This window comes from Canis lupus, chromosome 9, assembly GCF_048164855.1.
Source record: "Canis lupus baileyi chromosome 9, mCanLup2.hap1, whole genome shotgun sequence".
NCBI classification, from domain to species: Eukaryota; Metazoa; Chordata; class Mammalia; order Carnivora; family Canidae; genus Canis; species Canis lupus.
In genome coordinates, this window is record NC_132846.1 from 44019134 (window position 1) to 44044755 (window position 25622).

At 46.2% G+C, this 25622-nt stretch overlaps 1 long non-coding RNA gene across 1 annotated transcript; it reads right to left on the minus strand.

Moving 5' to 3' along the window:
- Positions 1–7850: 7850 nt before the first annotated feature.
- On the minus strand, positions 7851–23918 carry LOC140640145 (uncharacterized). The gene is made up of 4 exons (XR_012036814.1): positions 23706–23918; positions 21221–21374; positions 14313–14576; positions 7851–8235 (listed from the first exon to the last, which is right to left on the minus strand). It is a non-coding gene; the product is annotated as an uncharacterized lncRNA (long non-coding RNA).
- Positions 23919–25622: the final 1704 nt, after the last annotated feature.

Consider the following 25622-nt stretch of genomic DNA (forward strand, 5'->3'; position numbering starts at 1 on the left):
ATTCTCCTGGACACAGTGATTAGTTTAGGAAGAGGCATCTGATCCATCAGAGCCAATAAAATACCTTGAGGTTTTCCCTACCACTTCTGGGAAAAAGACACTCTTTTCCCTAGAACCTCAAATTTGAGAGGCCTGGAACTGCTGTTGTCTCTGGTCATGTGAAAACTGAGTCTTGAGCCAGCATAGCAGAAAGCTGAGCTGAGAGATGAAAAGTAGTCAAGTCCTAATAGCATTTTATCTTAGCCCTGAATCCCGTTATGTCTGATGCTAACCCTAATTCTGGACCTTACAGTTTTATGGACCATTAGATTTCTCGGTTGCTAAAGCACTTCGAGATGGATTTTCTGTTTGGCAACCAATGAGCCCTAGTTGACAGTCGTTATTTCAAGGTACATACATAGTTGAAATGGAATGAAGAGAAAGGAGCCAGGGCCAGCCATAGGCATGTAATTTGCAAGCGCAGGCTGTGGCTCAGTGCACAGATAGAGGCTTCTCACGCACTCTAATGTGAGGAGAGCAGTACCAGGATGTACCCAGAACACATCACAGAAGGAAAAAGTTGAGCCCCAGACAGGAAGTTCCCCCTGCAAACAGGGGGAATTGAAATTTTAAAACATCAAACCATTTCCATCAGGTTTGTACATTTAATGTGAATACTACTGTAGTGAAACATCTTATTTATACCATCATGACTTGTAGTTCCCTACAGTTTACTCCCTTTCCCTATGAATATACAAATAACTATTAATCATGAAATGACTTCTAATTTAATCTGCTTTCCCTCTAGTGGTATAGAGTTACAGTCCTTCAGAAAAACAGAACAATAAGATATATATATATATTATATATATATACATATATATGTACATTTTTGGGGGGAATCACCACTTAAGCATGATTTTATTAAGCTTATGCATTTCTATGTTATTTTCTTACATGGCTTCCAACTCATTTCATACAATAAGTTCAAGTCCAGAGCAAAGGCAACTTGCCAATCTGCGCCAATAGAAACGTTAACCCATTTATTTGGAGACCTATGGTAAAAATTTTAAGCCATTTTTAAAAGAATGTGAAACTGTTTGCTCCTGCAGGGCAATAATATATATATATAATTCTTTTTAAGCTTTCTCATTTGTTCTTTTTACTATCCAGCATTCGTCCACTTTCTTCTGGTACCCATGCTCCATTTTCTTCTTGGGGAAACCTACACTGTCCTCTGTTCTCTGAAATATATATATATATATTTCACGAGACAGAGATTGAGAGAGACGTAAAGGAATTGGCTCCTGGGTTCTTGCAGGGCAGCAGGCGGGCTGGATTCAGGTCAGAAGGAATGTTTCAGTCTTGAGTCCAAAGGCTAGAATCTCAGGCAGATTTTCTGTGCTGCGGTCTGGAGGCAGAACTCCTTCTCTGGGAATTCTCAGCCTTCGTTCTTAAGTCCATCAACTGATTGAGGGAGGTCCACCAACATTGTGGAAGGTTATTGGCTTTACGTAAAATCGAGTATTTGTAAATGTCAATCACATCTAAAATACCTTCACAGAAACATCTGGGCTAGTGTTTGACCAGATAACTGGCACCAAAGCCTAGCCAAGTTGACACATAAAATTAACCATTCCACCCAGCACGAACCACTATTCCCACCTGCTTGTCCACATGGTAGTGAGGATTCAGCCTTAGATTCTCAAGACAAGGCCAAGATGGACACTACAAAGAGGATCCCTTTGACAAAACTCTATCAGTCCCCAGCAGAGAAGAAAATCAATGATAGTGACTTAATTCAGTCTGCATGAAATGTTTTATTAATTCTGTTGATGTTAAAATGTGTGAATCAGCTCTTATTTATTAAATCTCTATTGGTTTATTTTTCACTATTTGCAGAATTCCCCTCCCAACACCATCCCAGAAAAGCACTTGAGCCCTGTCCCATGGTCTCCCAGTGGCTGAAGATATATTCCCCGTGTCTTAGCTGAAAGCAGACCAGCCTTCGGTGGTGAGTCAAGCACCTGCTGCAGGAGGGTGCGTTCACCCTGCCAGTGCTGCCTGTGGGAGAGCCTCATCAGAAGCACACAGGAAGTTGTTTCCACCTGGCTGGTCTGTTAGGAAGTCTGACTTGTGGCCCCAATAAGGACAAGTTATTACAAATCCCTGTGCTGTCAACCAAAGGGCCTCACCCTGCCTTCTGATGGTCTGGAAGACATCTACACCCACTAATAACCGAGGTACTTAATTTTATTCAATCCAGTTAGCTCCTATAGGCTTCGTCTTGGCATCCAGCCTGGGGCTAGGCTCCAGAACGCCTCCCTGAGGCGGCCACATTCCTGTGGTCCTCTAGGCCGAGAGGAAATGGTGGGTGGACGATAGGCAGGCCCTATCAACTCATGGTACTGCTCTGCCAGCAGCCCCTTGAGAGGTTTCTCCAATGGTGTTCTTTAGGCTTTGGCACTCTTAGGGCTGATGATGGCAGGTCAAAGCCTCTGATGAGGCCTGCTCACCCCAAATCCCACGTTTCCCACCCTCCCTTGCATGTGACTGGCTTCTGGCCAAAGGGATGTGGACCAAAGTAATGTAGGGCACTTACAGGGCTGGCCCTCAAAAGCATATCAGCAACCATCCAGTCCTGTCTCCCCTGACTACAGTGATCTTGACGTCACAGTCCCAGATGGCATAACCAAAGAGATGTGAGGTTCTCTGTTATAGCAGTCTAGCATCCCCATTCTGACTGATGTAGAGCATTGAAGGGAGCATTCCTCTGGCCTATGGCCCTCCTCAGCCCAGAGCCAGCTCACAGATGGGGGCTGTTCCTCCCCAGGGCTACTGAGGATAAGTGACATGTCTCCCAGTCTCTGAGGAAATAGCCTCAGACATTTGTTGCACTGGCCATGACAGGTTGGGAGCAGCACCCTTGTATCTAAAGCTGCCCAGGATCCACTCTGTGCCCTTCACCTAAAACTGGTGAAGTAATTGAATCAAAGTGATTTTTCTTGAAAAGTTACAGCTTTGAGCTCATTTAGAAGGAAAGAGAGGATTCCAGGCCCAAAACAGTGTGGAATCCCTTCCATTTTAGTTGAAAATATCCTTGCTGGGGTCCAAAAACAGAGCCTTATCTGTTGAGAATTCATGCAACTTCAAGTTCCGTCATTACAGAAAGCCTACCAGGCCTGCCATGCGGTGTGACCCATGAATGTGGGTGGGACTGCTTGGTATTTTCATACTGTTGGAAACAGTGGCCTTGTTGATCTCAGAGAGTCCCAGATTAAGCTGATTTCGCTATTTTTAATCTCTCCGGAAATAAGCAAAGAAGAGAGGCCTAATTGCAAACAGACTGAACTTTACATAGGAAATATGTAGGTCCCCTGAGGCACCTAGAAAGTGTCTGAAACCCTAAAAGCCTGCCCACCTCCCCTACCCCCACCCCTGCTCCCCTCTCTAGAGCACGTCAGCCTGCACCCAGAGAGGCCTGGGGCAGCGGGAGGAATTGGAATCAGGAGTTTAGTCTTGACCTTGGACTGGCCAAACCAGCCCATCCAGCCCCTTGGGCCCAGCGGTAGGGGCTTTGCATGAGAAACAGGAAGACATTTTACCCACAGCTTGAACCATGGCTTTGGGAAGGCTCTTTGTTCTCTCATCTCCACTATTTTGGGTTTTCTGGTCCTTCTCTATTCTGTGCTTGTCAAATTCCAGGAATGGAGAAGATTACAAACACCACCATCAAGCCTGCTAGACACACACACACACACACACACACACACACACTGCCGTCCCATTTGCCACCCAGCCCTGGGATTTGTACCAAGTGTGGCCCAGTAAGAGCTTTATGGCAGTTCACATGGCCCCCAGCCTTCCTTATAAGCTCCAGTGTTAAAAGTCCCAGCCAGAACCCTGGGCCTCGCTGGCAGCTGTGCTGCTGGATCACTGTGGGAGACAAGACAAGGCCCTGTAGCCTGCTGTGCCTCAGTTTCCCTGCCTGTCAGTTTGGACAACCATGACCACCGCTAATTCTGAATTGTCTGCCTGCTGGTGAGACCAGGCACTGGAGGGGGCTCAGATTTATGGCACGGAAGTCCTAGAATGAGTCAAAGAAGAGAAAGACCAAAATAGATCAGGAGCTGCAGGCCCAGAAAGGCAGCCAGAGGAGATTAGACACGCTGCCTGGAGAACCAACGATGACTTTATTGAGGACTCTTGTTCATAAACAGCCAGTGTGTTATTTTAACTTTCATGGACCAGGCCGACTCTTGCCTGTGATGGGAAGTTTGGGATTGGAGCGGTCCGTGGGCCCTGCTGTTGCTGAGGCCTCTCCAGGAGCTGGGGCTCTTCCAAAGGAAATCAGCATGGGGCTGTGGGGCTTGGCCGAATGGATGGACAGATGGACAGTCTTTGAGTGAGTAAGTCATGATTATGAGGCTGGGAGGAGTGGCAAGTGTGCCCCCCTCCCCTGCTGCAGCTCTGCTGGTGGCAGTAAGTCTTTGTTTGTGGGGCATTTCTGCTGAAAAGCCTTCTTGTGTGTTACTTTTGCTTCTTGGGCTCATGAACCCATGTAGAAGGCAGTAGGCCGCGAGTGCAGAGATGGAAAGGGTCTGTATGGAACTGCTGCCATGGCTCCCATCCCTGGGAGTGCCCCATCCCCAGCAAACCCCAGCAATGCCTTACCCTCTCCCATCCTGACCCCTCACATCCTGTCTCAATCTATGGCCCACCTCACCTTCCCAGCCAGTTGCTCCTTTTACTCTTCCTTTTCACACGCAGAGCTGCACTGACAGGTCCATTCCACCCTCACCTCCCACTGCAGTGCTTCAGGCAAGTGACCCTTGAGACACATCTCTGTTTGTAGAAAGGGGCTCACAAATATCTCATTTCAGCACTGAAGACCCTTTCTTCCCTCTCACTGTCAGCTCTCAGCTGCCAGTCCATTTCCCGCTCTTCTCTGCCGGAAATGCTCCCGGCGAAGGCGAGCCAAGCCAAGCAGGTGTCTGTGGGCTCACAGACCCTCTGAGGATGGGGGTCTCTTCAGTGGCTACCAGATTGCACTCTGCCGCCAGCCAGCTCCTGGCGTCTGCTATCGGCCCTCCCAAGATGGTAGCCTGTGGAGACACAGCCCAAACCCTCGATCCAGGCCCTTCCCGGTCCAGCTCTGTTGGCAGAATGAAGCTCCCTGCCGAGGGAAAGCTGCCTGGACTGTCCATGAGGCACCCATGATAACCGGGCAAACCACCTGTCCAGGGTTGGTCAGTGCCTGGGGGCTTACTAGTGGGTCAGTATGAGGGAGGAGACGAGAGGAAGAGATCTGGAGCAAATGTCAGATTTTTGGACAAGTCATTGCTGGCAACATGTCTTTATCTGGAGACGAGTGCATGGGAACTTATAATGAAAAAGAAGTTTTGAAAGCCCTCCGTGATGTAGCCCTATGCTACCACTGCTCCAGCCAGTTCCACCCCAGGCCTTCCCCCAAGAACTCCACCTTGGCCAGACCTACAAATCCACCCCGTATCCTGCTCCATCCCTGCTCTCTGTCCTTGCTCCTTCCATTCCCTTTGCTTACAATATCTATCTAGACTTTGCCCATCTCCGGAGATCCAGCTCCAGCCCTGCCCTCCCCTCTCCCCTGACTCTCAGCCAAACTTCTGGGAAGCCTGGAGCCCCCATGTCCTCTCCTTCTCCACTCATGGCTCTTTTTGTCTACCACACGCACAAATAAAGTTTATCTCTTTACTGAAGATTATCGCATATTCTCCATTTCAGATGTATTGGCCTTTGTCTCCTTGAGTCTGTGTGTCCCCCAGCCTTATCCCAGAATGTGGGCTCCAAGGATGCCTCCCCAGTGCTCTGAGTACTATAGAGCCTTAGACAATACTTACAGATTTGATCGGTTATGCAAAAAGATAGTTAAGGATCAGAAAGATGCATAACCTGGAAAAAGTATAGAAATGTTCAGTGAGCTATGAGCATGTGCCCAGGTGGTCCCTTCTTGGAGGCAGCGGTGTAACAAGTTGGAATCCCTTTCTAGGCAGTCCCTGGTGGTCCTAGAATCCCACAGAGGTGCATGGAAGGTAGTGGTCGGGTGAACAGTGTCCTGCAATCAAACAAGACCATAAACGCAAAGCCAGAGAGCTAAACAATGTTAGCTTTACGACCCCGGGTGAGGAGGATGGTATTTACAGACTCGGTGACATGTTTGAAGCAGTGAGTTTCAGAGGCTAATATTTTAAGCTGGACATCCTGAGACCGTGATGTTCTGTTTTTATTCTCCTCCCCATCCTTCCCTCCCGTAGCCCCTGGAACTTTCCATGCAATTTGGACAAGAGCATGAAACCTCTATTGTTTCTCAATCCTTATTAGTGTTAGGGAAGGATTTAAAAGTTGCTTTGTGGAAGGTTGATTGGTGAAGAGTGGAAAACATTCTGAGGCTTCAAAAGGACATTTGCCATTACACCAAGCTTCCATCAGAGAATTTCAAAATTCTAGGCAGAGAGGAAGTTCCCTCAGAAAATTCCATGGGAGATGGGACTGGGAGGAGATACACTAAGTCCTTGTTTGCAGATGGACCCATCTAGGTCCAGAGGTTCCAGACAGTCTAGATCCACCTACTGAAGATGTTTCTTTCTCCCTCTGGAGCCCATTTATGTATTGGATAAAAGTTCATAAACAGAGGGTGGGAACCTAAAACTTTGCTATTTATATTCCCCAGAATACAAATAGAGAAATCAGTGTTTTCTCCTCCTAGCAATCTAGAAAGTATCAGCCAAAGGACAAATTGCAAACAGCTACACCAGCATCAGGAAAGTCCCATAGGTCATGGGGGATGGAGAATAACCATGAGACCATCATGTTGCTCTCCCCAGGGGCCTGGACAGCCACCATGCAATCTCACCCACCCCTCACCCCCAAGACCAGCCTTCACCTTTTGCTTGCTTTGGACTGTGAGTAGTGTTTCTGATTAATCTCCCATACATCCCCTCCAGACAGGCAACACCTACAAAACAGGCACCTCCTGCATGGAAATTAAGTCCAGAACATTCTCTACTGTGTGGGCTTTTGCTGTTTGTAAACAAACATAGATGCTAATCCGCAGTCCACCTGACCACGCTGACCAATTCTATGAACAAGTCAGAGCTGGCCAAACTAAAACATCAAATCCCATAGTAATTTCAGGGTTTAAGCCTAACTTTTAGAAGCTACTTAACAGGAAAAAAAAAAAAAAGTTGTGCTTGTTTTCATGCTAAACAGGTAAATTCACCAGCAAAAATAATGATCTGAAAATAACTTGACAATTTTTGTTTTCACCAAAGTGAAACACTTACATAGGTTTTGTTTTGTTTTTTCCTTCAAATTACAAAAGTAATCAATGCTCAATGCAAAAAAAAAAAAAACTTTGGGAAATACAAAAAAACACAACTGGAAACTTTTGATAGTTTTTGTTGTATTTCCTTCCAGTATCTCTATGAATAGTCACCTATATACCAATGCATCATATGTATTATATTGTATGTTATGTGTATTATTATATATTATATAATATTTAACTATATAAATGAAGAGATATATAGAATTCTTTACTCATAAAACATTCATTCATTCACATATATTCTTATATATTTATTTGTGTTTCATATAAAATTTCATATAAAATATCAGAAATCATCCATTTTGTCTTTTAATTTTTACTCTAAAGTAGCATATTAATTGTAGAAAATATGCTTGAGCCAAAAGAAAGGGATGAAAGGGGGCGCACCTGGGTGGCTCATTTGGCTAAGCATCTGCCTTCAGCTCAGGTCATGATCCCGGGGGTCCTGGGATGGAGCCCTGCGTCAGGCTCCCCGCTCCCTCTCCCTCTGCTGTTCCCCCCTGCTTGTGCTCTCTGTCTCTCTCTCTCTCTCTCTGTCAAATAAATAAATAAAATCTTAAAAATAAAAGAAAGAGATGAAAATCATGTCTATTCCCACCATGCAGGAAAGACCACTTTCACTTGCCATATGCCCTTTCCATTTATTTAAATTTGTACATGTAAGAATAAAATGAATTGTCAAATTATACAGAAATAGCCTCATGATACATTTTATTTCCTCAATATGCTGGGATAATACCAGTAAATATCTTAGACCACTATATCTTCCTCTCCTTTGTGAGTCATCTCTTGCTATGGCTTCTTCTTGCGGAGGGGACATCATCTGGGACAATGGGCCACTGCTCAGCCTTGAAGGTCCATACTGACTTCATTGAGTTGCTAGAGGCTTTCTGGAAAGAGGGTTCCCAAATTTTAAAATCTTCTTTTTACATAATAAGAACAAAGCCAGGAAATCTAATAATGGGACTTTGCTGTAAGTCATAGTGCAGAAAAGACAGCAGGTAGCCTGAGGAAATTTCCTCCAGGTGGGAAGGGATGCAGAAAGCTCTTCCAGACCAGGAAGGAAAGTGGAAGAGAGAGAGGAAGAAAGGCAGCAGTTAGACAAAGCAGGCCTTTCCTGCCCTCTTCCTTAAGATCCTATCTTCAGGATTGAGATGTTATTAACATCTAGAGGGAGTCTGTGGGGAATCTAAAAACATCTGAGTTGGGGCCCTGCTTTTCTGAGGTATAGTTTGAGGAGATTTCAAGTCTTTGGAGTGTATCTGGCACAAACCTAACATGGTGCCATGGGATGGGTTAGAAATGACAAGCAGTAGGGCATGTGGGTGGCTCAGTCGGTTAAGTGGACAACTCTTGGTTTCAGCTCAGGTCCTGATCTCAGGGTCATGGGATCAAGCCTCACATTGGGCTCTGTGCTAAGCATGGAGTCTGCTTGGAGATTCTCTCTCCCTCTTCCTTTGCCTCCCCCCAAATAAGTATATAAATCGAAAGAAGAAAGGAAGGAAGGAAAGAAAGAAAGAAGAAAGAAAGAAAGAAAGAAAGAAAGAAAGAAAGAAAGAAAGAAAGAAGAAAGAAAGAAAGAAGAAAGAAAGAAAGAAAGAAAGAAAGAAAGAAAGAAAGAAAGAAAGAGAAAGAAAGAAAGAAAGAAAGAAAGAAAGAAAGAAAGAAGAAAGAAAGAAAGAAAGAAAGAAGAAAGAAAGAAAGAAAGAAAGAAAGAAAGAAAGAAAGAAAAGAAGGAAGAAAGAAGAAAGAAAGAAAGAAAGAAGAAAGAAAGAAAGAAAGAAAGAAAAAGAAAGAAAGAAAGAAAGAAAGAAAGAAAGAAAGAAAGAAAGAAAGAAAGAAAGAAAGAAGAAAGAAAGAAAGAAAAGAAGGAAGAAAGAAAGAAAAAGAAAGAAAGAAAGAGAAAGAAAGAAAGAAAGAAAGAAAGAAAGAAAGAAAGAAAGAAAGAAAGAAAGAAAGAAAGAAAAAGAAAGAAAGAAGAAAGGAAGAAAGGAAAGAAAGAAAAGAGAGAAAGAAAGCAAGAACAGAGGGAAGCGGCACAGAGTCTAGGCAAATGGGCATGAGACAGCACTCCTATTCTCCCAGCTGGCTTGAGTGTCTAGGGGATTCCTGATTCCCTGATGGGTCAGCTCAGTAATAGGAGTGCTAAGAAAAGGCCTAGGGTTGGGAAACACACACCCCCCTCCCCCCAGCACCACCCCAGGCCACAGTTACTACCCTAACTGGTTAGCACACTAATTTTCACATGTGGTTCGATTAAAGAGTCATTTACTGAGTTCCCTCCCCACGAAAGGAACACAATGATGAGGCCTCACTCACCTAAAGCGCAGGTGCTACAGGACCTTAGATGTGGGAATAATTCCACAGACCCTCTGCATCTGCATCAGGCTCTCAAGCCTCTGAGAGGTTGGCCTAGCTGGGCATTGTTCCCTCATCCCATCTTCTAGGCCTTTCTCATCTCCCTGGCCCTCCCTGGAGCTCATATTCTCTTCTCAATCCTCTATCCCATCCTGCTTTTTGCAACCTTTCTCCCACACACTGCTTCCACAAGTCTTGGGGTGCTCATGGTAGTAGCAAGCCAAGGGTAAACAGGGCCAGGCCCTCAGGCTATGGTGAGCAAGTCAGGAAAATGGGACCAGAATAATAACTGGGGTGGAAAATGGGTTATAGTAAGTGTTATTATTATGTATCACTTATAATTAGTCTTACTATGTGCCAGGCCCTGGTTTAAGCACATTTACAGTATGAACTCATACATTTGTGTTAACTCGTGCATTAACTCATAACTCAAATGTATGAGCTCATGCTACATCTGTAACAACCTATGAGGTAAATGCAACCATGATTCTTCCTCTTAGAGATGAGAGAACTGGCACGGAAAGGCTAAAGTGATTTGCCCAGGTCACATAGCTAGTAAGTAGAAGCTAGAGCCCCATCCTGGTGGGCTGGCCCATAGAGGTCCCAGAGAATCTAAAACTTCCATAATAGCTTTTGGAAGATTTCCCAGCAAGCAGGTTTAGAATATCTATGGCTCCTACTTTGCAGCTCTGGAAACTGAGACCCTGGGAGATTAGGGAAATGTGGCCTGCCCACCGTTACAAAGGTAGCTGCAGGAGAGTGGAATGTGCACCTGCGTTGCACACTTTCAGGGGTTGAGCCAGCATCTAGGAAAGCGTACATGTCCACACCTGCACGGGGCGCTCCTAGGGCAAGGCAGGCCAGGGGGGGCTTTGTTAAGGAATGCAGAGAGGGAAGGCATCCTTTGTCTCACTCCAATGGCTTTCCCAAAAAGAGCCCAGAGTGCTTTGCAGGCATCCATTCATGTGCTTAGCACCTGAGCTGCATTGAGTGAGTGACAAGCCTCTTGGCCCAGCGTCCAGGGACTTTGTCTCTGCTTGCAGGCAGGCCAGTGGGAGGTCAGAACCAACCGGGGCAGTTCTGCTCTTTTCGTGGGGTGGCATTAGCCAGGTGGGCTTGCTGAAATGAGTGGTCCAAGGAGCACCCAGAACCAAAGGCCCAGGGGTTAGTAATAGACAGAACTGGGAGAAGGACTGCTGACTTTCAATGCTTCATCTCACTAACCCCTGACAGTGAGTACCAGGAGGAGGAGCCAGGAGTGGTCCTCCATGTGTCACAGCTGAGGAGACTGAGGCTCAAGGTCAAAGCTAGAAAATGACATTTCAGGAACCTCAAACTAAATCTGCGGGACCCTCTTCCAGTTCTATCTTCCCGTAGACCATATGGTCTTGAGCACCCACGGCATTTCAAATGCCAAGCAGAAGAGGGACTTTCGGGCCTAAATCCAGCTGGCCCCAGAGAGCCCATCCAGGGACAGACTGTCCACCTAGTGACAGGTCTATCTGGGCTTGCCTAGACACTGCACAGACTTGTAGCTTCCTTGTGCACCCCCCAATCCCTGATTCCCTCTCCCCTGTCACCCAATCCTATTCACATGAACTTGACCCATCTATACATGTGACTTCCTGTCCTTGAAGTGTCTTCTCCTGCCCTTTCACCATGCCTCATGCCCCCAATGCCCTCTAAACACCCACCTTTCAGAATGAAACCATGACTGTCTTGTACAAGGAAAACGAGGCCATCCTCCCCATTTGGCCCATTTCTCCTCCTACTGCTCTAAACCCATTGTCCTCAACTCCCTACCTTGCAAGAACCCCTGTGTCCTTTATTCATGGGCATGGCTTCAGCCTTGGTATCCGCCCCCTTACAGACTCTCCCAGGGGCTGAAGTGAGTTTGTGCTTATTTTGCCCCAGGAGAGAAAGTTGTGTTAGACGCCATACATAGTCCAGCAAAGTCACTGGAGTCATGCCAGCAGCCTCTGGGTCTGGCTAGGCTCTGCCGGTGACAGCCAGATCCTCCTGGGTCAGTGTCATTGTTCCAAAGCCCCTTTGCAGTGCCCCATGCCAGGCTGGTTGGGCTTTGGCCGTGTCTGCAGAAGCCGAGGCACTGAGCACGTTTGGCTTCTCCTGGCTCCCCCAGCTGTGCTCATCTACCCTGCACAAACCCCCTCTTCCACCTTCTTTTGCGATGTAAGGGATACTGGCTCCCTTTCTCCATGCCTGGCTCTGTGCTAAGCACGCACCATGTTTTATCTCATTAATCCACGTCATAACCTTATGGATATTTTTATCCACACTTTACAGATAAGAAAAATGAGACTCAGAGAAAATAACTTGCCCAAGATTGCATAGCTAATAAGTGGTAGGGGCCAGATTTTAACCAACACGTTCTTAACCACAGAACTTCATTGCCTCATTCAGTCCCTGTGGGACAGTCAGCAGACCATCCTCAGGGACCCCCACCTCTTCCTGGAGTTCTGCTTCAGATCTCTGACAACACCCTCTGCCACCACAGTCTATGCCCGTGAGGTCTGAGCCAAATCTGAGTCCATGGAACTCCATCAACAAATGGACTGTTATTTGAAAGAAAAAAAAACAGGGAGTGGGGTGATGGCCCATTTTACTCTTTTCTTTGAGTAACCGTTTAAGTGAGAGGTTTCCATGTTCCCTGTCACTGCTCTAGGTCCCAAACAAAACCAACAAAAAGCCCCGCCCTCATAGAGGGTACAGTTTTACAAATTACACAGCATGGCATAGAGAAGTGCTAAGAAGAAAGATAAATCCGGGCAGAAGGAGCAGGAGTCCTGGTGGGCTTGCTGGGCTGCCTCTCTACTGAAATGAGGAATGGCCTGAGGCATCTGCTTCCTATGGGGTTGGTCTTTGCTCCAAGGCAAAGCATGGTGGCGAGGGTGTGAGTGTTTCAGGGGACAGAGGGCTAAGAGGCTGGCAGTGGTGACATGGAAGCCTAGGACCAGAAAGGGGCAGGCCATCTGGAGCTCTCGGTCCTGTGCACAGAAAGGCCTTGCTGAACTCGATACCGTGTATGGATTCTTTCCCATTACCAGGGAGTGAAGAAGCCCTTTATGAAATCTAAATCCTGGTCTAGCTCTTTCCAGGCCCACCCCACCCCCACCCCTGCCCCTGCCCCTACCTCTTCTAATTAATTTCGCCTAAACTATGTAGAATAATTTTACTGAAACCTAAAAGTTATAATTAGAAAAATGAATACATTAGCCAAAAGAGTCATACACTGCATTTAAAAATCAAGCATAAGCAATTTTAAAACATCATGTTAGAAGGGAGAAAGAAATAAATATTTATTGATGACATCCTAAGTACCAGTTCTTTTATATCCGTTATCTCATTTAAGCCAATCCTCACTGCAAACATGTGACCTGGCATTGTTGTCCTCATTTTGTAGGTTATAAGAAAAGGAAAAGAAAAGAAAAGAAAAGAAAAGAAAAGAAAAGAAAAGAAAAGAAAAGAAAAGAAAAGAAAAGAAAGAAAAGAAAAGAAAAAAAGAAAAGAAAGGAAAAGAAAAGAAGAAAAGAAAAGAAAAGAAAAGAAAAGAAAAGAAAAGAAAAGAAAAGAAAAGAAAAGAAAAGAAAGGAAAGGAAAGGAAAAGAAAAGAAAAGAAAGAAAAGAAAAGAAAAGAAAGGAAAAGATTTTGAAAGGTAAAGTAACAAAGTTACATCAATAACAGGTGGGATCTTTAACCCAGATGTGTCTGACCCAAAAGTCTGTGCTATTTCTATTTTTCCTTCAAATACCAACTTAGCCATTTATGTGGAGAGAATAACCTCAGGTGAACCACTTAGACACCCATTGCCTCAGTTTCCCATCTGTTAAACGGATACGATGTTGATAGTTAACTTACCCATCTACCTCATGGTTCTGTTCTGGTGGGCACATGAACTCATGGATAAAAAAAAAAATTTTTTTAATTTTAAAATGGCTTTAGGCAGCCTGGGTGGCTCAGCGGTTTAGCGCCGCCTTCAGCCCAGTGCCTGATCTTGGGGACCCAGGATCGAGTTCCACATCAGGCTCCCTGCATGGAGCCTGCTTCTCCCTCTGCCTGTGTCTCTGCCTCTCTCTCTGTATCTCTCATGAATAAATAAATAAAATCTTTAAAAATAAAAATAATAGGGATCCCTGGGTGGCGCAACGGTTTGGTGCCTGCCTTTGGCCCAGGGCACGATCCTGGAGACCCGGGATCGAATCCCACATCAGGCTCCCGGTGCATGGAGCCTGCTTCTCCCTCTGCCTGTGTCTCTGTCTCTCTCTCTCTCTCTGTGTGACTATCATAAATAAATAAATTTTTTTAAAAAATTAATAATAATAATAATAATAATAAAAAGGCCTTGAAAAAAAGGCCTTTAAAGCACTGTGAAGGGGGATCCCTCGGTGGCTCAGCGGTTTGGCGCCTGCCTTCAGCCCAGGGCGCGATCCTGGAGTCGGGGGATCGAGTCCCACGTCGGGCTCCCTGCATGGAGCCTGCTTCTCCCTCTGCCTGTGTCTCCACCTCTCTCTCTATGTGTCTATCATGAATAAATAAATAAATCTTTAAAAAAAAATAAAGCACTGTGAATATACAGCATTTAACCCTCACCTTGAATGTAGAAGTCATTATGGCTTTTCTACCATCTAGCCTTGTTGGTACACAGTAATACATTTCGATTTAGCAAATCTGGTGTATTTTCCACATTCCTGTTTCGATGGGCTCGTCTCTGACTGCTGACTCCACACTGGATTGTCTGTGTTGGTCTCTTCCCAGCAGTAAGTACTCCTTCCACAGCTGTCCCTCAGACATGCTCCTTACTGTTGAGCTTCAGGTATTCCTCTGGGACCCCAAGAAAGCAGTCCATAGACACACCTTTCCAAGAGGGGATGGTAAATGTGTAACAATCAGCTTTCCACATATAGAACTGACGTGCATGTTGGTTGATAATTTCACTTACAATAATAAGTAAAACAACAGTGGAGCAACAAAGATGAATTTCAGAACTTCACTCATTTGTCAATGACAGGAGCAACTGCTAAATTGGATCATTATTTTTGGATACTGGAAGAATATTACTGCAATTCTTCGTGTTACAATGTCACTGCTACAGCTATGACACACTTTTATATTTAATCTACCTTGTTGGTAACTTCTCTATCACTTTCTGAAGTCTACACAATCAACAAAACAATGGAACAAGCCCTGGCTTGTAGAGTTTGCCAATTTCTGTAACATAAATATTCTCACTGTGGCCCATTTCAAACTTCCCAACGTAAGATTACTGCATGTGGAGTTGGGAAGAGATGGTAAGCAGCCTACTATAATATGGTATCCCCACCATATGGATGGAGGAGACATGTAACTCAAAAGCATAGATAATAGTAAATTGAAGCAAAATAATTAGGATGTGATCTGTTTTTAGTATTTATGGCTGTTGTTTTTAATATAATGCATTCAATTGTAGGTTTATATAATTTCATTTTCAGAATGGCTTGTTTAACAACTGGCTCACAAAATTCCTGAAAATCTAACAATCAGCCAATGCAAGGCAGCTCCAGCACCCCGCCATCCCCTCCCTCTTCCAAGAGCCCCCACAGGCCTCACGCCATGGGATAGCCACACCCTTTGTTGAATAACTCCAAGTCCCCTTGAATCAGGAGAACAGTATTCGACGTTCAGCTTCTCCAAATAAGCAATGTGGACGGCTGCAGTCCAGTGGAGTGACTTAATGATCTGTTTCCTTCAATAAACTCTGATTTCTGAATTTAATTCAGATACCTGAGTGTCGCCGTAAGTTGAGAGTGAGGCCCAAAGGCGTCCATGATGTAATATACTAGGTTTATACTTGGCAAGCAAACGACTTTGTGAGAGATGGATTTTCTTAGGCTGATTTTAGGAAGTTTGGGGTGTTTTTTTAAGAGTTAAGCCAAGGCAAAAAATAACCCTTGCAACATATCACTTCACAGCTGGTCAGGCTGGGAGAAACTATTCTGGGATATCCAAGCTAAGGTGCCTCTTTAAACTCCAGGCAAAGTGGAATCAGGATGTGGGGTTTCTATTCCTGTCTGTGTCAAGGACTTGGTATGTTATCCCTGGCCAGTTGGTTCCCCGGCTGGTACCTCAGTTTACCCTGTGGTGCAATCAAGTCAATGCCTTTGGCAAAAACATTAGACTTGAACTCTGGAGAGAAAGAAATATAGTTGCTATGGTTTGCTGGAGGGTAAACTGGTGATGTCCTTAATCAGTGTAGTCTCCTGGAAAAGCTAAATTTTAGGTGACCTCTTCTAGGAAATGACAAATATGCAAGGTTTACCAGAAAGCAGTGGCAAGAGGAATAGAAGGAAGCTAAAGAAGGAGGGGGTCTCCAAGCGACATCAGGGAAAATGTTGGGCCGGAAGTTAGAGTAAACTGCGTCCAGTGTGCACATCTCTGGGGCAGCGTGTTGGCAAAGGATGAGCCAGACACAGAAAAGGTAGGCAAGACGGGGTTAGTGGTGCTTTTATGTGGGTTTGACAAGAACCCCCTGAGTAGGAAAAGAACGTGATCAAAGTTAGGATTCTGAGACTCACATGAAAGATGACCAGGGACTTGGCAAAGTTGGAGGCAATACCAGCCTCCGAAATACCCCTGGAGATGGTGTCCCAAGGCCACTGTATAAACAGCCTCTGTCCCGTCCATCGGGAAGTCTCTTCTGGAACAAGCCTCTCTACCCTGCTTAAAGCTTGAGCGGCCCTTTAGAGAAGCAGCGTCACCGAATACTTCTTTACAGTTCCTTCCCATGCCTTGGACTTCTGTCATCTCACCTTTCCTGCCACCTAGGGGGAGGGGACAGTCTCCTAATTTTCACGAGAGCAACTAAGACCAACAGATATTAAATGACTTACTCCAGATCCCAACTGAGGCTCCCACGCATCATCTGGCCACAAATCGTGTACCTCGTCTACACCGATCTGTCTCTTTCAAACCTGACTAGCTAGTTCATTTTTCCCATCCACAGGCCAGACACTTTCTGAAATAAAAAGCTGTTTGATCTCTAGAAGAACTAAAAGGCCAGTTCCAGTTGTCGAACATGACAAGCTGGAGAGAATATCTTCCAAAAGTTCCATGGGAAGGCCAAGGATTCTCAATTCCAAAGCCAGCCAAAATTCAGACTTCCTCTATAAAGAGACAGTCCCTCCCTGTTTAGAACATACCCTTCCTCATTAGGCTAGTTCCATGTTTTGTAATAACTTTTGCTTACACCACAAAATTATCATAGAATTATGGAAACACAACAGGCCTTGGAAAAAAGGTCCCGAGGCCCCTGGAAGTCATTATTCCTTCCTTTAGCAATTGCTGAGTTAAGCACCAAAAATATGGTTCCCATCTTGCTCCCCACCCACACCCCACCCCCAACAAACATACACACACACTCACACACACGATCTGCTGGACATATGTTCAGAAGAAAGCAGGGATGTGGGGGTTGGAGAAGAAGATTCACATGTCGTGAGTCAAGAGCTTAAGCATTTGAAAAGAAAAAGTGGGAGAGGGTGAGGAGTCTGCAGCCCTAGAAATGGAATATCCAAAGGATTTATTGCCTTTGAGTATCTCACAGGCATTTTTTTATATAAAAATCTGTAGCTTATGACTTTTTTTTTTTTTTTTTTTTTGTATAGTGCAGTAAACAAGAGCTCTGAAAGGGGAAGGAAGCCAGGAGAAAGCCAGCTCCATTAGTCACGCAGCTGCATATCCTGTCACAAAGGACCCCAGTTGAGTAATCGCCCAAAATATGCCTGTTATTTTTTTTTCTTCAGAAAAAAAAAAAACGGGGCTTGCCAAAATGTACTGTAAAAAAGAAAAAAATCTGGTCTGTCAGCCCCAGAGGGGGAAAGGAAAAGAAAGAAGAAACAGGCGTAACTTCTCAGCACTCTCTGACCCTCTCCCAACTTATCCTTAAGAGAAAACACCTTCAGCTCCTCACACCAATGGAGCTGAGCTTGAGGAAAGCTGGCCCCATGAGGTGTACCAGGTGTCAGGGTCCCTGCAGGACATGGTGCGAGAGATGGCACAGAGGAGGGGCAGTGGGAGAGGGCGGTAAGACAGCAGGGCAAATGAACCAGTCCCCTGATGGACCTGAGGTGGGTGGGTGAGCTAATTGTCCCACAGAGAACCTGTGGTAGCCACACCAGTTCTGTGAGGTGGAATGAGCCCAGCCACAGACTGAACATTCTGATGGCCTCAGCAAAACCACCGTTGTCTCAGGCCTCAGGCTGTTTGGACCACAGACTGAACAAGGAGAGTTTGTGTGGAAGGACATCTGACGCTAGGGAAGTCTGAAGAACAGGGTCCAGGGAAGGGCCAGAGCTGCCTATAGGCTCAGGTGTTGTCCCGGTTGGCTTTCCAAAAGTGAAGCACAGCAGACAAAGGTGCTCTAATGCCTGGTTCAACTACTGCCTCTGGCCCATGCTCTCAGTCCCAGGGCACAAGGGATAGTCAATCCAAGCACAGAGCACTCTTGGAAAGACAATTTCCCTCCTACTCACATTCTGGTCCAGTCAGAATGTCTGGACCATGGAGAAGGAGACTTTCTGAACCCAGTTGACAAAAAAGTAGGAAGCCTTCTCCTTAAGAAGGAGAACAGAGCCCTAAGGGGAGAAACAAGACGGATGCATTATTCCCTTGGCTCTGGCCTCTCCGGAGCCTGTCTTAGGGGAGAAGGCCCAGCCCTGCCTCAGCTCCAAGGGCTGCAAGAAGACCCTTTCCAGGAGTACCTCCAGCGGTCGGGGTCCTAACATTTGGCCATTTGGCAATTCTAGGCCAAGGGGCCTCCAGCCCAAAGACCAAGTTCCTCCCCCTGCCTATTGCTGCAGGAAGAGCCTTTCCAGCTCTTCAAGGCTTTTGAGCCCTGCCCATCCTGTCAGAAGCACAGTCTCAAAGCCACCCGAGGCTTCAAGACTCAGCCCTGTCCACTGCTTCCCCTGGGAGAGCTACTTGACACCTAAAGCCATCCACAGGACGCTTATAAAAAGACAGGCATGGCTTCCTGCAGAGACCTGGCCTGTGAGCTTCTCTTCCTGGCTTCCTTGCTGATTTGCTGGGGAATATCGGCAACTCAAGTGAACTCTCTCCTCTCTGTAAGATTTATCCGCTATGAATCAGAGCCTCTAACGGCCTGCAACATGCAAGGTCCTGGGAATTTGGTGGTGACTAACAGATATAGGCCTTCTCTTCATATGAGACCCAGCAATCTTTCTCAAACCTCTGGAGCACACGACTGTGATTCCTGAAACCAGCTCTTCGGGTGGGTAGTCTGGGGGGTGGGAAGATATGATAGGAATCAATACAACAACTAACTAGACACATACGTGTGATTTCTAAAGAAAGAAAACAACCAAATATGAATACTAGCAGTTCCATAATGCTTGTAGATACAGGACAGCCCTCGAACCACCTGAACATAATGGAAATTCTATCAGAGCATCAGAAATTCACTCTGTTGCACATTCTAGCTTATTAGGAAATGTAAAAGATGGAGACGAGCTGATGACACGCAAACTACATGAACGTCAGTGCCCATGATCTAGTTCCTACAAAACCCAGTTACTAGACTGACTCTCCTTCCTCATCTCTACTCTTGTTGCAAGACCTGAGGACTGTTGTCTCCTAAGGGCTCAGCTTCTTCTCAAGGCCAGGTCCTTCACATAAACCATGAGCTGAAATCAGACATGTCAGCACCAACTCAAGCACATTGACTAATGTTACGAGGCTGACAGGCCTGGCCCACAAACACATGGGGTGATGTTATGATCCTCTGAATTGCAGGTGAATGAGGCCTCTGGAAGTACCACCCCCACACGGATTTCCCTTTGTGGTAGCAGTGACATCTGAGCCACTGAGCGTGGGGCCTCCAACTAGTTTCGCCCCCTCCCCTTCCTGTGCCCCAGGAGGAGGTTGGGGGCAGGTCTTCACAACAGAGAAGGCTCCCACTTCCTCTGAGTTCCTGACAACATTTCTCAGCCGTGTCAGGCCTAGTAAGCCTGCGGTCAACAGGCACCCAGGTGATGGTGCCTTTCTCAGCCCCTGTTCTTCCCTCATCAGCCCTTTGATGTTTCTAAGCTGACAAGGTCAGCATCTTCCAGGCCGTGGAGAACATGCCTGTCAAGTACACCTTCCAACAGCTGTTGAAGGTGCCATGTAGTCTCGAGTCACAGGAGAGTCTAAGGGGCTTGCTGAGGTGAGTCACCAGTTCCACTCTTGTCCTTGGAGGGGGCTCCACCCCATCAGCAAAAGGCCATCAACAGAAGGGTGCAGAGGGCAGAGCCGGGGAAAGAGAGAGAGAGAGAAGCTCTAGTACCCAACAAACTGCATCACAAATGAGGTGAGAGACGGGTGGGCTCCTTCCATCCATCATTGCTGATGAGATGCAAGCACGAGACGAAGTCTCACAAGGCCCTCGAAGTCCACCCACAAGCCTGTTACTCGGTGCCCTCAGCTCAGACGTGGTGTGGGGGGGGATGTAACAAGAGCCTTCGAGTGTGTGAAGAGTCAGTGGCCTGACAAAGCACTTACTGACCAAGAAAAAATTAACTTCAGGTGCAGCAGGAAAGGTCTGGTACCAAGAATGTCTGGGGTTTTGAGACACTGGAAAAGATTGCCTAATAATGTAATGGGCTCCCTTCCCTGGAAATATCTGGAAATAGGATAAGTACTCTCCAATCCTGGATAGGTCAGCGTTGCCTTGAAGTAAGGGGATGGACCCACAGAGAGAGCTTGCAAAGAACTTTGAGTCTATAACACGGTATGTTTCCACATGAAGAAACAATTTTTTTACTGTGGTAAAATGTGCATAACATTAAATTTACCATCCTCTCCATTTTTAAGTGTGTGGTCCAGTGGCACTAGGTACATTCGCACTGCTGTGCAGCCATCACCACCGTGCATCTGCAGAACCTTTCATCTTCTCACACTGAAGCTCTGCGCTCACTAAACACTAACTCCCCATGCTGTCTCTCCCCAGCCCCTAGCAGCCACCATTCTACTTCCTGTCTCTATGGTTTGCCCATGCTATGTACCTCCTATTAGTGGAATCATGCAATATTTGTTTGTGTGTGTGTATACTGGCTTATTTCACTTATCATAATACCTTCAAGGTTTATCCGTGTTGTAGCATATGTCATAATTTCATTCCTTTTTAAGACTGAATTATATATGTTACATATTATGTATTATATGTTATATGCTGTATAATATATATTTGTGTGCACCCCTTATCCACAGGGGATACTTTCCAACAGATGCTCGAAACCACAGATAATATTGAACCCTATATATAGTATGTTTTTTCCTATACATGCCTAGCTATGATAAAGTTTAATTTATAAATTAAGGATAGTAAAAGATTAATAACAGCAACTAAAATTAAAATAGAACAATCACAACAACAACAACAACAAAAAAGAACAATCACAACAGTATACTAATAAAATTTATGTGACTGTGGTCTCTCTCTCAAAGCATCTTACTATACCACTCACCCTTCTTGTGATGATGTGAGATGATAAAACACCTACGTGATGAGACGAAGTGAGGGGAATGATGAAGGCCTTGTGGTGTAGTGTTAGGCTTCTACTGATCTCCTGAAGATACATCAGGAGGATCATCTGTTTCCAGACAATGGGCCAAAGATAACTGAAACAAGGGAAAGCAAAATAGCAGATAAGAGAGAATGCTGGACCACATTGTATCTCTTCACCTGTCATGGACATTTGGGTTGTTTCTACTCTTCGGCTATTGTGAATATTGCTACTCTGAACATGAGAGTACGAATGAATATCTGTTCAAGTCCCTGCTTTCAATTCTTGTGGGAATTGAAAATATACCCAGGAGTGGAATTGCACAAATAAAAATTTTAAAAAGACAAAAGTATTGTGCCCCAAGAGAAAAGACATCAATGTGCTCATATTGCAGTCCTGTATGGAAAACAAACTCTTTTAAAAATTGAGCTACAATAAGGCTTAGATAAGTGAGCTAAGGAAGCATGGAAGGGGAATCCAGCAGGCTCCTTGATCAATCAGGGAAGGCTTCACAGAGGAGACAAAATTTGAGCTAGATTCTAATAGATGACTTGGAGTTTGCCTGGAAAAAAAAAAGAAAGAAAGAAAGAAAGAAAGAAAGAAAGAAAGAAAGAAAGAAAGAAAGAAAGAAAGAAAGAAAGAAAGAAGAAAGAAAGAAAGAAAGAAAGAAAGAAAGAAAGAAAGAAAGAAAGAAAGAAAGAAAGAAAGAAAGAAAGAAAGAAAGAAAGAAAGAAAAATGGAGACAAGCAATAAAAAAAAAATCACCTTTTAAAAAGAGTAGACAAATGCTAAATGAACATATCCTTTGCTCCAGCAACCGTGCTCATAGGAATTTCCCTGCAGATATATACTCATGCATGTCCACCCAAGGCGTATGTCTGAAGATCCTCACTACAACAATGTTTGTAAGATCATAGACTGGAAGCAGCCTCTGAGCCCATTACTAGGAGACTGGTTAGATAAACCATGGTGCAGCCATACCACGAATTAATATGCAACCATTAAAAAGAACAAAGGGGATTTCCATGTGCTGACATGGCAAGAATTCCAGACTTATTTTTAATCAAAAAAAAAAAATGTCAGTATATACCCAAATTCTTTCCCTGGAAGGATACACAAACTGTTAATAATTATTACCTTTGGAAGGAACAACTGTGGTTTGAGGGAAGAAAAACTTAAGTTTCATGTTATACCTTCTATGCTTCTTTTTTTATTATTTTTTTAGCCATGTCCACATATTGCATTAAAAGAAATGTTAACAGGACTCTCAGGGTGATAGGATTATGGGGCATTTTTATTCTTTATGCTTTCCTTATTTAAAATATTTTAAAGAGGAGGGATCCCTGGGTGGCGCAGCGGTTTGGCGCCTGCCTTTGGCCCAGGGCGCGATCCTGGAGACCCGGGATCGAATCCCACATCGGGCTCCCAGTGCATGGAGCCTGCTTCTCCCTCTGCCTGAGTCTCTGCCTCTCTCTCTCTCTCTCTCTCTCTGACTATCATAAATAAATAAAAATTTAAAAAAAAAAAAAAAATAAAATAAAATAAAATATTTTAAAGAGGAAAGCAGCTATTTTTCTGGAATGGTTTAGTCTCAATGGCTCCTCAAGGCAAGAAGACGGAATAGATACTTAAAGGGCCAGGCTTCTCAAGGAGTCTGTCTTAGAAGTTTGCCAGGTTTCCTTTCAAGACAAAATGGTATTCTCACATTATGGAGAGAGAAACTGAGGAGCAGAGATAAGAGAAATAGATCAAAAGTCTGGGACAAGGAAAGCATGGAGCCAGGGCCGTCCCCCAAATGCCTGCCAAGTCTACTCGGGGATGTAGGGGATCTCCACCTCTTCTGCATGGTCTGCACCCCTCAGGGTACCCAGGGCTCCAGGACCAGGACCGAGACCCAGCCACACAGGGTTAACGCTGGTGCTTTGCTTCACTGAGCATGGTGGAGAAGGGAGCAGGGGGTGAGAGCAGAGGGGCCCAGCCCAGCCCGGCTCCAGGCAGCAGTAATAAGATGCAGGTGTTTTTACAGTTGCATTACAGAGCAGGGAAGAGTCTCAACTGCAGCAAGCATATAGAAATAGAGAAATAAGAGCCGAGTGTGGTGGAGAAAAATGTGCCTGCAAATAATGAGAAAGCATTTTGGAAAGGGGGCTGGCTTTGGGTTTAGGAGGAATGCAGCAGTTTCTGGCACAGGCCTACCTAATAGCGGGGTGTGTGTGTGTGTGTGTGTGTGTGTGTGTGTGTGTAGGTATACAGGCTCCTGTCTCATGCACACACAAAGGCACGCATGCACATACACCCCACCATCACCACCACCACCACAGCAAATCTTTTTCCCAGCAACACCTCAGATAATACAGATTTGGCCTTTGACCGGGATTGATCATTTCCCCCTGGCCACTATAGTCTGCCTTTCCTCTCCTGCCTTCCTTTCTCTGGACCCACGTACCTCCTTTTTCTGTCATCTTTCCCTTTATCTTTGGGGCCTTCAGAGGACTGTATCTCCAGTTGGCCTGCCTGAATTTCTTAATCCCCCTTGGCTCTGCTTCCAAGCAGGCATTTTGTGAGCCTGACTTCCCCACCTCTCTTTCCCAAGCCCCTCCTTCCCTGCAGCTGGGGAGGAAGCAAGAACAAAATGGTGCCTCTGCCCTGGGCTTCTAGAAGACCATGGAGCTGGCTTGTGTACTCCAGCTCCTGCTGCCGTAACCCGGGTGAAATGCTCCCGTCATTTCATTTCATCTGGAAACTAAAGGTAATTAGTCCAGGGAGAGACATGATAAAGCAACACTGGGAGGCCTCCCTCCTCTTGGTCACCCCCAGGCAGGACCGGGGAAATGGGCACAAGCTCTGTGGGAGCTGGGCCTGGTCCTTTGCCCCTCCTCCCTCACATCCCTCAGGGGTAGGGAGTGGCAGACAGAAAAATCCCTGCTTTGCTCTTGCCTTCCACAGGCTTTCAGCTTGCCCTGAGTTAAGAGAGCTGAAAGTGAGTCATTTCTGTGATTTATTTAGTTGACTCCTTGTCTGAGACCTAGTATAGATCTGCAATTGTAAGCATGTTGTTCTAACACAGGGAAAGGCTTTGGGAGATCCTGGCAGCCCCTCCGAGGCCCTGCTTGGCCAAGTTGGGCTGGCATCTGAGTGAGAGGTGCATGTGGAGGTGAGACTCCAAATGGCCATGGGTTCTGGATTCCCATGATGAGGAAGGGATTGGGGAGATATGTTGAGGGCTCAGAAAAGGCCTCTGTCATTGGCTGCTAAACTCACTGCGAGCATCTCTGTATGCAAACCCTGAGCCCACTGAGCCAGGATTTGTGTGGGGCAACAAGCTGCATGATAAATGCATTTTCCAGAATTCAGCACCCCCAGGTCAGAGGGGGGAAGGGGGGTGACAAGAGCCTGTCAGCTGTTGTCCAGCCTGGCCCGTCTGAAATGGGAGAACCAAGCTCTAAAACGGTTTCTGCTTTCTCCGCTCCCATCCTCCACCACCCACCTACCTCCCTGCACAGGAACAACACGCAACAAAACCAGGCCAGACAGAGTAGGGGTGGAAAGGCAGCAACCAAACTGTTTCCCGCTCATTCCACCCACAGCCCTCGGCGGTGCCAGGGGCCCTTTGGAAGAGGCAGGACCGGCCATCAGCCATGGGTGCTACGCTTCAGAAGCTCCAGGGAATCCCACTAGAGTTACCCGGCTGCTGGTGGAACCTGCCACCTGACCCATCCAAGACATGGACTTGTCACCGGCGGGGATAGCAGTGGGAACCAGCCCGAAATCCGGGACACAGAGGCACCCGCCTGGTGCCTTGTGTCTCCGGACTCGGCTTCTCCTCCCTTCTGGAGTCAGATGGTGGAAGCCGAGTGTCCCCAGAGCCCCACCGGAGCCTGAAGGGTGCCCTCAGCCCGCCCTGCGCCCTGCCTCACGCAGTGCCAGGAGGAGCAGATGTTTCTAAGGAAGGGCCCAGAGCAGGGCCAGGAGGCGCCGCAGGCAGGTCCCCAGCCTGGCTCCCAAGCAGGGGCTGCGGCGCGCGGGCCTCAGAGCAGGAGCTGCCCAGGGAGTGACACTCACTCTCTTGAGTTCTCAGCTTCTTTCAGGAAATTGCCAGGTTGGCCCTTGGCTTTCTCCTCTGCGGTGCCCCCACTCCGTTTCCAGGGCAACCGCCTCCCCATCCCCGGGAGCCTCTCCCGGGCCTGCCCGCCCCTCCGCTGCACCGCCCCCCCCCGCCCTCCCACCCCCCCACGTCTCATCTGTCTGGGTGGGAACCAGGATTAGAGTTTGTCGGGGACAGGGACGCTTTTCCCAGGGCCGCTGTGCCTCTCCGTGATCTCTTTGCGCCCGCTCGGCCCCTGCCCCAGGCCTTTCAAGTGCC